This window comes from Symphalangus syndactylus, chromosome 18, assembly GCF_028878055.3.
Source record: "Symphalangus syndactylus isolate Jambi chromosome 18, NHGRI_mSymSyn1-v2.1_pri, whole genome shotgun sequence".
Classification (NCBI taxonomy): Eukaryota; Metazoa; Chordata; class Mammalia; order Primates; family Hylobatidae; genus Symphalangus; species Symphalangus syndactylus.
The window spans coordinates 71081182-71093851 of record NC_072440.2 but is presented as its reverse complement, the minus strand read 5'-3'; positions in this window follow the sequence as shown (position 1 = coordinate 71093851).

Sequence of the window (12670 nt, the reverse complement as noted above, 5' to 3'; positions counted from 1 at the left end):
GAGGCCGAGGCAGGTGGATAATTTGAGGCCAGGAGTTCGAGACCGGCCTGAACAACATGGTGAAACCTCATCTCTATCAAAAATACAAAAATTAGGCTGGGCGCAGTGGCTCACACCTGTAATCTCAGCACTTTGGGAGGCCTAGGCGGGCGGATCACGAGGTCAGAAGATCGAGACCATCCTGGCTAACATGGTGAAACCCCATCTCTACTAAAAATACAAAAAAATTAGCTGGGCGTGGTGGCATGTACCTGTAGTCCTGGCTACTCAGGAGGCTGAGGCAGAGGAATCGCTTGAACCAGTGAGGCAGAGGTTGCAGTGAGCCGAGATCACGCCACTGGAATAGCTTGAACCAGGGAGGTGGAGGTTGCAGTGGGCCGAGATCACGCCACTGCATTCCAGCCTGGGTCAGAGTGAGACTCTGTCTCAAAAAGAAAAAAAAGAAAAGAAAAAAGAAATACAAAAATTAGCCAGGCATGGTGGCACGTGCCTATAATCTCAGCTACTTGGGAGGCTGAGGCATGAGAATTGTTTGAATCTGGGAGGCGGAGATTTCAGTGAGCCAAGATTGTGCCGCCACATTCCAGCCTGGGCAACAGAGTGGGACTCTGCCTGAGAAAAAAAAAGAAAGAAAAGAAACACACACGCATGTTTATACATACACATATTGACACAGATGGAGAAAGAGACACAGGAGGAATAGGTTGAGGTCTGAGCAGGCAAGGGTTAGAAACAGCCATCCAAGAAGAAATCAAGCATCACTTCTTCCATCGCCCTAGGAGACTAGGAGAACAGTAAAGAGCCTAGGAAGTTGGAGCGTAGTGATCAGGGTATGTGGCTTACAATGTAAAATGGGAGAAACAGAAACAGGTGGGCAGCTCCAGACGAAGGAGGTGAGCACTCACCAGGTGTCCAGGCTCACATACTAACCACACTTAGTGAAAGTGCCATCCACAAAGAAAATTGCTTCCAGGCTTAAAAACCATGGTTCAGTAACCTGCCTGAACCACCACCCTATATGTTGTCTAGGCTAATGGGGATTCCTAGACAAACCTTAATATTCTTGAGGAAGGGAGAAACACAAAATTTTGCCAAAGAAAGAAGTGTAAGGAGAAAATGTTTAGTCACTCGACCACTCAACAAATATTTCCTGAGCAGCTGCTATATGCCAGAATAAAGCTGTGAATAGAGCACAAGCATTTGATCTTGTGTTTTTCTTCTCTTCATCTCAATATGAGTTTCCTCTCTGTCCACCAGAAGCATGCATATTGCCCAGAGATCTAAGATTGTTAGAAAAAGTGAAAAAAAACAAGAAGTTGCAAACAGTAGGAGACTGATGAATAAAAGGATTTCTCCCATCCTGCCCAACGAATAGTCACTCTTAGAGAGTCTGTCCCAAGAATCTGCTTTCCTGAACTCAGAAATATACTTTGACTTAAACTGATGACTTTTTTTGGGTGATCAAACAAGGACTGAATTGAACACATTGGCTGAAAATTCGAGGTCCCACTGAACAGATGTCGGAGCTATTTTCCTTCCCCTACCCTAGTTAGGAGGTTGGTTAACTAGGAAGCCCAAACGAAAGCTGCTTTCATGGTATCTGGAATATAAATTGGCATTCATGATCTGTTCTGCTAACGGCATTAACTTTATAATAGCTCTTAAGTGATTCTAACATGTAAATAGGATTGAGAACCACTGCTATACAGCCCATGGAGAACTTGTAGAAACACACACACACATACTTAGACATACACATATTGACACAGATGGAACAAGAGGCACAGGGTGAATTGGATGAGGTCTGACCAGGAAAGGGTTAGAAGCAGCCATCCAAGGAGGAATCACGCATCACTAATTCTATCTCCCTAGGAAACTAGGAAAACAGTAAAAGCCCTACAAAAAGTGTAGTGATTGGGGGTGTTACCAGGTGTGGACAATAAGTTTATCCATTATGCATTTCTTCTAAAAGCAATTCTCCTACTTTCATTAATCATTATTTGAACCCTTCCTACCTCCTATGTACACTGCATAGTACAAAAAACGAAGGACAAGCCTCCACCCTCAAGTGGCTCACAATCTAGTGAGGAAGAGAGGCAAATAAATGGTCTGCAGTGGCACAGCTCAATTGAGCTGTGCTAAGAGGAATTTGCAGAGAAGGGAATGCAGCCAATGTCGAGGGAATTAGGTAAGGCTTTCCAGAAGAATTGACACCTGAACGGAATCTCTTGTCACCTTAATCTTGAAATTTCTCTTCTGTAGAAATGTGAAAAATAAATGTCTGTTGTTTAGGCCACCCTGTCTATGGCATTTTGTCGTAGTATCCCAGGCAAACGACTACAGTCTAACAGCAAAGACAGGGAATGAGCATTCAAAGTAGGAGGAGCAGCACACAGGGATAAGAGGGTGTAGGTGCAGTAGCAGAGTCCCAGAGGGATGAGAGAGTTTGGCATGTTCTGGAGCTATAAGTGCTTTTGATGCCTATAGCAATGACAATGACAATTAGAGAGAACTTCAAGACAACTGATATCCAAGAACTAAACTGCCCAGTACCAACTCTAATCAATATGTGCATTCAAGGAAGGGCAAGGTCAGTGAACACCAAAGGCCAGGGCAGGGTGTATTTCTTGGAGGGTGTATGGCAGCAGAGAGGCCCACTGTCCAAGGCTCAGAATGGAATCCAGTACATTTTCCATTTGCCTTCAACTGTAAAGTAAGCATGATTTTCCTCTCGCTTCCCCTTGGGAAGTTTGCTTTCCAGAGGAAGCTGTTTAAGGACATGTATTTGCTTGAGGCAGATTGAAAAGGTGATGGCTGTAGTGAATGTGCATGGAGCTCATTCAAATGGGATGGATTCAAGTATATTTTGGCAAAAGGATTTTCAAATGCCTTTGCCAGGCCGGTTATATAGAGGCAGCTTGACTGATCATCTGACACTCTTTCACGTGTTGGGTTATACATCTATAGCAACCTTTTGGGGCACTTACCCAGCAAAAAAGTAAAATTATACATTGAAGTGGAGGCGTGATATGCAAGAGAGAGACAACAGCATCTCTATTAAACCACTTAGCACCACCATCCTCAGCCACTTGGGGCCGGAAAGATGGTCTGTTGAAGGGTGGTGTTTAAAAAAACTCATTCCAGGCATGTACAGAAATAGTTTTTTTCTAACAATTAAGAAACATTTTCAGATATTTTGCTGTGGTAGGGTATTTCAGAAACATTTATGTCTTTAAATGCCAGATTCCTCAGACTGGTTAATGCAGAAGTATTAAAAAGAAACGTATTTTTTAAAAATTCGTTTCAGAATGCACTCAGCAGAAATGGTTCAGCATGGGGAATTTTTCATTTTATTCAACCTCTTAATACATCCAGGAGCATCTTGGGACCCTCAAGGGCCTTAATGATTAATTCTCTACTTACTTCTATATTCTCTTCTCTAGAAACTCTTCAGGTGACCTGCTACATTCAAATACTGTCAAAATGTCAATAATCAACCAAATATTTCATAGTGTTGTGTGCATTTGTTCTATGCTGTTCCCTCTACCTAGGATGAATTTTTATTACTGTTTGCCTGGTGAACCCTTTTCTAAACCCTTTGAAATAAACAGAAACATGGCTTCCTCCAGACTCCCAAGATAAAAGGTATTCATTTCCTCTCTTCCGCAGCAACATCTTTGAGTTCAGCCCCCACTCTTGGCCATTCGGGCAGAATGCATGAGCTTCTGCTCCTTTCCTTTCTACCGCATAAAGATGGAGTCAGAAACAGCTTCAGAACATGACCCTTCATTCCCATCTACTCCAGACACACACGCTTCTTAGCTCTGCCCAATGCTTATTCCAAAGCTCCATGACTCTCCATTCCCACCTACTCCAGATATACACCCTCCTTAGCTCTGCCCCATGCTTATTCTAAAGCTCCATGATCCTTCATTCCCACCTACTCCAGATATACACCCTCCTTAGCTCTGCCCCATGCTTATTCTAAAGCTCCATTACTCTTCATTCCCACCTACTCCAGACACACACCCTCCTTAGCTCTACCCCATGCTCATTCCAAAGCGCCCTCAATCTCAGGTGGGTGTGTTCCTTACCTGGCAAGTGTCACTTCTGTGTATGTTCTCTTGATGGACACATCAGCACAAAGATACCCCTATAAAGATATCTGACAGTTATTGAACACTTCATGCAAAGAGCTTTTCCAAGTTTTCCCTATGTGTTAAAAATTCCACAAAGTGGAATTTTTCTGATTTCCTATATTTATAGGTCTGGGATCACGTGGGCAGGACAAACCAAGGGATCAGCCTCCTATGGGCTAACTGGCCAAGAGTAAGGACTGAGCTCTAGGCATTCTGATGAGCACTTACTAGAGCTTGCCACAAAGTACTGTGAAAGCACAGAGGATGGTATTGCTGATCTTGCCTGGAGGACAAAGAGGGCTTCACAGAGGAAGTGCCCTATGCCGTCATTAGATTTATGACAATGTATCCCTCCTGGCAAAATGAGGCTTAGTTGTGATGTTTGGTAGTACACAGATAAACATTTAAGTTTTAAAATGTGTCCGTTTAAAGATAATAGATAGTACAGGTGGAATGTAGATCTGACAAAAGTAGAACAATTCAGGTTTATTACATACCATTCTACTTGCTTCATTGACAAATGCCATTTTGCCTTCACTATGAGAAGGTCATTAATCTAAGTATTTTCAAATACTAATTTATTCGATCCTCATAACAACTCTATGAGGTAGGTATTATACTGTTTTTGGGTCCATAAGACACCAGAGAAAACTAAGTCACAGAAATGTTAAATAACTTACCCAAGGTCATAGAGCTAGCAAGTGGGAGGACTTGAACCCAGGCAGTTTGGAGCTAGTACCTATGCACGTGGACACTATAATATGCTGCCTCTATGCAGGTATGTGTGGAAAAACCATAAGCTCAAGAGACTAAGGGCACATATCTTTTTCTCTTCACTGTGTATCCAGCCTTTACATTACAGCATGGCTCATAGTTGGAGCTAAATATTAAATGCCTTTGAATAAATAGATGATAGACAATAGAAGAACATTTATTTGGTCATATTGATCACACTATTGTATCTGTGTGTTTACATATCTGTCTTCCCTTCAGACCTTCATTCTTGTCACATAGTATTTCCTCACTAAATTCATTCATTCAAAAGACACTTATTCGTTGCCTTTGTGCTTCAAAAGTACATATCATGTAATAGAAGATCATAAATGGTACTATAATGCTGCTCTAATAAATCACGGGAGAATTTTTAAAATCAAAGATGGTTTAGAACCATAGTTGTGTACAGTCATACATCATCACAATAGGAGTACCTCCCTTTAAGAAAACCAGATTTTTGCTGGGCGTGGTGGTGCATGCCTGTAATCCTAGCACTTTGGGAGGCCAAGGCGGGCAGATCACCTGAGGTCAGGAGTTCAAGACTAGCCTGACCAACATGGTGAAACCCTGTCTATACTAAAAATACAAAAAGTAGTCGGGCATAGTGGCACATGCCTGTAATCCCAGCTATCTGGGAGGCTGAGGCGGGAGAATCGCTGGAACCCAGGAGGCAGAGGGTGCAGTGAGCCAAGATCATGCCACTGCACTCCAGCCTGGGAGACAGAGCGAGACTCTGTCTCAAAAAAAAAAAAAAAAGGAAAAAAAAAGAAAAGAAAATCAGATTTTTCATGAAAGAGAGGTTGACAGAGCAGTTATATTCCATGTTGATAGAGTTTGGATGTTCTGTCCCTTCCAAATCTCATGTTGAAATGTGACTTCCAATGTTGGAGGTGCGGCCTGGTGGGAGATGTTTGGGTCATGGGAGCAGATCCCTCATGAAAGTTTTGGTGTTTTCCTCGTGGTAATGAGTGAGTTATTGTTCTGTGAGCTCATATGAGATCTGGTTGTTTAAAAGAGCCTGGAACTTCCTCCTCTCTCTTGCTCCCTCTATCACAGCACGAGAGAAGCTTACACTGAGGCCTGTAAGCTTTGTGAGGCCCTCACCAGAAGCATGCTTCCTGTACCATGCTTCCTGTACAGCCTGAGAATTGTGAGCCAAAGTAAACCTCTTTTCTTTATATTATCCAATCTCAGATATTCCCTTATAGCAACACAAAACAAACTAATACACATACAGTTCCCCCTTTATATTGATTTACAATACATTAGGATTCCACCTTTATATTGAGTGCACAAAAACGCACTTTCAAGTTATTCTACGTTCAAAACTTTAACTTACACCAGCTTTATCAAGGTCAGCTCAGTGACACAAATTGAGTGTACCCATAAATCAATCAACTTACATGATGACACATATCTCCCAGTGATGCCCGTAAGAAAGGACACAGAACATTCTCAACAGATTATTCATAATTCTTCTGACAAAATTATGTGATGGTTATGTTTTCAATTATAATTAGTGACATTATCTAATATAGCATGTTACAGAAGAGTTGAAAGAAAATGAACTCTAAAGTTAGCTCCACATGGATTCGAATTCCAGTCCCCTGCTTCTGGTTGTGTGCCCTTGAACATGTGACTCTGCCTTTCTTTCCTCACCAAAAAAAAAAAGAAAAAAAAAAGAAGGAAATTAATAATGCCCATTTGCACAGGGCATTGTGAGATCATGAAAGTCAAGTGCCAGACACATAATAGCTCTGAAATAAAAGTTCATTTCCTCTGCTTCTTTCCCCTGACCCTATAGCATTTGACCCAGCAATCCCACTACTGGGTATATACCCAAAGCATTATAAATCATTCTAATATAAAGACACATGCACACGTATGTTTATTGTGGTACAGTTCACAATAGCAAAGACTTGGAACCAACCCAAATGCTCATCAATGATAGACTGGATAAAGGAAATGTGGCACATATACACCATGGAATACTACACAGCCATAAAAAAGGATGAGTTTATGTCCTTTGCAGGGACACGGATGAAGCTGGAAACTGTCATTCTCAGCAAACTAGCACAAGAACAGAAAACCAAACACTGCATGTTCTCACTCATAAGTGGGAGTTAACAATGAGAACACATGGACACAGGGAGGGGAACATCACACACCGGGGCCTGACAGGGGGTGGGGGGCCAGGGGAGGGATAGCATTAGGACAAATACCCAATGTAGATGACAAGTTTATGGGTGCAGCAAACCACCATGGCACGTGTATACCTATGTAACAAACCTGCATGTTCAGCACATGAATCCCAGAACTTAAAGTATAATAAAAAAATATTCAAAAATTATCAGCTTCACATTATTAATAAGCAACACCAAATGTAGAAAGACATGCCTTGCCAATGTCTTGACCCCTTGAGTCAACCAGACAAGGAGTCTGGTTGCCCAGGAGGAAGCTAAGAGGGAATAGCAATTGAATCAGAAAAATAAGGGGAACTACTCCCAAATACTAGGGCTTACTTGGGTCATTTCAGTGAATTCCTTAAAAACTCAGCAGGGGATTTTCATTGCACTATTTCCCGGAGTGGTTGATGCAATCTCCGGTAAACTATAAATGAAATAGGCATGGATGCACATACTGAGTGGTGTGGTGTCATTTACAAGAATGTGCATCCTAGAGCCAGACTGCTTGATTTAAAGCAAGAATTCAACATGTGTTAGTTGTGTGTCCTTAGGAAATGTATTAAACTTCTTTATGACTCAACTTTGTCATTTGTGAAAGGAAGATAAGAATAATATCTACCTTGTAAGGATGTTTGGAGAATTGAATAAAATAATGTGCATACAGCACTTAAAATAGAGCTTAACATATTGTAAGTGCCCAATAAATCCAGTACGTTATTAATACACACATTCATAAGTATTAACAGGCTTATATGAGTGGTGAAATGATGATTGATTCTCATTGCTTTACATTATTCTGTATTTTCCGAATCTATTACAACATTAGTATATTAATTTATAGTCTCATGCACACAAAACCTTACTAGTGCCTCAAGTTTTGAAGTGGGATGTTTAAAACATCAGTTCAAAGAGTGGGACAGTTGGAGATTCCTATAGAGCCAATGGGTGGAATCCACAAAGAACCAACCATTGATGATTTGGCAATGTAGTCTAGAATAATCCATGGAGTAAGTAGCTACCAAAGCTTTCGCCTGGATGGCCTTAAACCACAGGCCAAAGGAGTGAAAATCCTTTAAAGTAGGGGTTCAGACTCAATTACCTGCAGGGATTTTTTTAGGTAACATGAATGAGTAAAGCCGATCTGATGTAACCAATAGGGAGTGGTGCAACCTGGGACAACTGGACCACACTCATTCTATTTAAAGAGGGCAACCACCACCAGTTCCTGCTTGCTGTGGCCATGCTATGTTTCCAGATTTTGTAATTTTTAAAGTGAATTCAAAATTCTGGAGTTTCATGTAAAACATCCCATATTTTTTTAAATGTTGTATTTGTATACATTTATGAGGTACAAGTGAAAATGTGTTACATGGATAGATTACATAATGGTGAAGCCAAGGCTTTTGGTATATCCATCACCTGAAAAACCAACATTGTACCCATGAAGGAATGTCTCATTACCCATCCTCCTCCTGCACCCCTACCCTTCCAAATCTCCACTGTCTGTCATTCTACACTCGATATCCATGTTTTATATGTTTAGCTCCTACTTATCACTGAGAATATGCAGTATTTGTTTTTCTGGTGTCTGAATTCTTTTACTTAAGGAAATGACCTCCAGTTTCATCTGTGTTGCTGCAAAAGACATGATTTTATTCTTTTTCATGGCTGAGTAATATTCTATTATGTACATGTGCCACATCTGCTTTATCCAAGCATCCATTAATGTATACTTAGGCTGATTTTATATCTTTGGTATTGTGAATAATGCTGCAATAAACATACAAGTGCAGGTATACTTTTGATACAAGCATTTCTTTTCCTTTGGTAGATACTAAGTAGAGGGATTAATGGGTCTAACGGTAGTTTTATTTTCAGTTTTTTGAGGAATCTCCATGCTGTTTTCCATGGAGGTTGTACTAATTTACACTTCCACCAACACTGTATAAATGTTCCCTTTTCTCTGCATCTTTGCCAACATCTGTTATTTTTTGCCTTTCTAATAATAGCCATTCTGGCTGGTGCAAAATTATATCTCATTGTGGTTTTAATTTGCATCTCTCTGATGATTAGTGATGTTGAACAGTTTTTCATATGCTTTTTAGCCATTTGTGTGTCTTCTTTTGAAAAATGTCTATTCATATCCTTTGCTCACTTTTTAATGAGATTGATTTTGTTGTTGTTGTTGAGTTGTCTGAATTCCTTGTAAATTCTCAATATTAGTCCCCTGCTGGTTACATAGTTTGCAAATATTTTTTCCCATTCTGCAGGTTTTCTGTTCACTCTGTTGATTTTTTCATTTGCTGTGTGGAAGCTTTTTAGTTTAATGTTGGAAGCTAACTGAAATTTTTTTAAATATTGAAAGCTAAACACACATGTCATGAAGCCATCAGTTTACAACCAGTGCACTAAAGGCTTATCTTCACCCTAAAAAAATCTGTATGGAAAAAGAGAAGGTTGACATAAATCAACAGGATTCATGGGAACTGTCCAGTGGATAGCGAAATAGGAAGTGGCAGAAGGACCTTGGTTCCTGATGACATTGTTGAGACAATGAACTAAACTTGGGACTACCTATCGCCTGTCTTGTTAAGAAAACAACAAATGCTTAATGGTGTCATCCACAATCATCCAGGTTTTCTTTTATTTGCAGCCATATGCACGTTTACATATTCATACTTACATGAAGCAAAAGAAGATCAGGAACAATCTGGAGAAAGAAGATGGTAGTAAGAACAGGCAATTGACTTTGGAAAAAAAATTGTTCACTCATTAATTTTACAAATACTTATTCTGTGACCACATCTGCTGAGCTAGACCCAAAGGGTTTCAAAGATAAATCGGACGCAACCTCATGGAGCCCACAATCCAGTTGGCATTTGCAGCTTGCCTAAGTCTACTCAGGCTGCTAGAGCAGAATACCACACACTGGATAACATAGATGATACATTTATTTCTCATAGTTCTGGAGGCTAAGAAGTGCAAGATCACAGTGCCAGCAGACTCAGTGTCTGGTGAGGGTCCTCTTTTTGGCTTACATATGGCCACCTTCTTGCTGTATCCTCATTTGGTGGGGAGACAGTGGGCTGCAGTCTCTTCCTCTTTATATAAGGACACTAATCCCATCATTGGGGCTCTACGGTCATGACCTAATCTAAAACGAATTACCTCCCAAAGGCCCCACCTCCAAATACCATTACACTGGAGATTAGGGTTCTGATATATGAATTCAGGGTTTGTTGGGGGTGTGGGGGGAACACAAACATTCAGTTCATCACACGGCTCATCCTTTTAGACAAAAAGGAAAAAGAGAACTGGGTCAAAAACCAGGCAATGTGAATGGGCTGCTCACAGGTGCAATCCAGAGGATGATTTCATGCCAGGAGAGGTAAGGAAATAAATCTGTAGACTGGCCTTTGGCTGGCCGCCAAGAACATGGAGCCTGCGTACAGATGTCAAGGACAGAGTGTGCAGACGGTGGCCCCCCATGCCTTATTTATAACCTGTTTTCATCTGGCTGCTATCTGGAAAGGCCCTGCCTCTCATCTCCTTGCCACCTTCTTGTACCATGCAATCTGACAGCATAATTTATAGTTCTCCCTTCTCAGATACTCCCTGGGCCTGAGGAAATGCAGATAAGAGGAGTGGATGACCAGGGAGAGAACTTAGGGAGGCTGGGGCGTCTGGGAGGAAGAAAAAGCTGGCTGAAAATCACTCTGCCTTGTAGAGATGAGCAGGAAGCTGTTGTTTCTGCCCTCCTGTCAGTATCTCCTCCCTCTAATCTCTCCAACCATGCTCTCTGCATAGACACAAATGCCAGCTATAGGGGAAGATTGAAGCATGTTCAGCAGCCTCAGAAAGCCAAGTGAATTAACAGAAGAGGGCCAAGTGTGTCCAACAAGAAGGAACCTCCCCTCTCCCTGTCTCAGAGTCCTGATCCTCAGAAGTGGGGATGGGCAGGTGGCACAAAGGGCAGAAAAGATCATTTCTTCCATAAAGAGCCCTATTTCCTTCTCCAAACACCCTCTCCAGGTAACCCAAAGGAAGAGATGGTCTTTGTCTTTCTCCCTCAGACCAGCATTTGCCTGAGATGGCTAAGGGTGGGCAGTGGTTAATTCATGAACGCACAGAGAATACTCTTGTTACGGCCCCCTCTAAAGTTCAAACATTCATAAAGTCTCTGAACCGGAAGCAAGTTTAAACACTCTCCAGCCTAACCCTGCACCCCATCCACTGCATCAATTCATTCTGCCAAATCATTCGTTCATCCAGGCATTTCTTGAGCACCTATTTTGTGCTGTGCCAGGTGCTGAAATATACACAACACAGAGCCATGAACAAAACAGATGAAGAAACTTATCCAAGTGTCAAGTGGCTGTCCTACCTTAGTAAATGAGATCTCATGACCTTCACAGCCAGAAGACCCTTTCCTGGGTCAGGTCTGACTCCTCCAAGAGTCTTCCTCATTGGGCCCAAATATTATTCTACTTTCACTCATTCTTCACATGCATTGAGCACTTACATGGGTCCAGGGCGCTTCAGGTGAAGCTTTCACCTGCTCATTGTTTCATGTTTCTCACAATTACTCTGTAAGGAAAATATTATTTCCATCTTCCAGATGGGACCTGAGCCACAGAGAGACAATGTGACTTGGCCAAGACCACCACACTGGCCATGAAAGAGTCAAAACTGGAATTCAGGTCCTCCAACCTGAGGTCAGATACCTGGTCTGAGGCAGCTCACAACATCCTTGCTGGGTCTTGTCTGTGCAGAGGGGAGAACAACCTCCCTCACTGCGATGGATTCTGGGGGTGAAGGAGGGCTGACCCCCGCCAAGTGCGGTTAATTTAAGAAGGGGCAAAGGATCTTTCTCCCATAAATATCCCGGCTTCACTGCTGCCTGGAAGCAATCTCAGCTGTTCACTAGAATCACAGAGCTATGCTTCCACTCTGCCTGAAGCTTGTCCTGAGAACCCTTGGAGCCCAGGGTCACGCACTTTGCCAGATAATCCTATAGGAATGAATTTCAAACAAGGGTGCCAGCGGGAGGAGAGGAGAGCCAGAAGACAGCGCTCTCCCCGAAACAAGCAGTGACTCACAAAGTGAGGTGAGGAGCTCCCTCCAAAAGGCTCAGACTCTCAAGGAGGGCCCAGAGGCCTTCTTATTGCTGCTCAGTTCTTTCCAACAGCCTCTCCCACAATGCAGGGATTCAGAATCTCAGGAGTGCTTGGGTACAACTCCCTCATTTGACAGATACAGAAACTGAGGGTCAGAAGGCAAACTGCAGGTCTACAGTAACAGTCAATGGGCTGAAGGGTCAGAAGAAGAGGTCAGGAGTTGTGAAGAAAGTCTCAGACATTGTTTGGGCAGATGTCACATCAGGTGAGGCTTTGGTAGATGCCCAGACCTGGCCCAGGGGAGCAGCAGGGTCTCTGTGGCCATCAGGAGACAAGGCACTGCCCAGAGTGTTCTGAAGTTAGCCACTGCTGGAGTGACCTACTAGCTGTATCACCTTGTGAAATTTACTTAATGCCTTTGTTCAGCATCTTTGGCTATAAAAGGTAGATAATA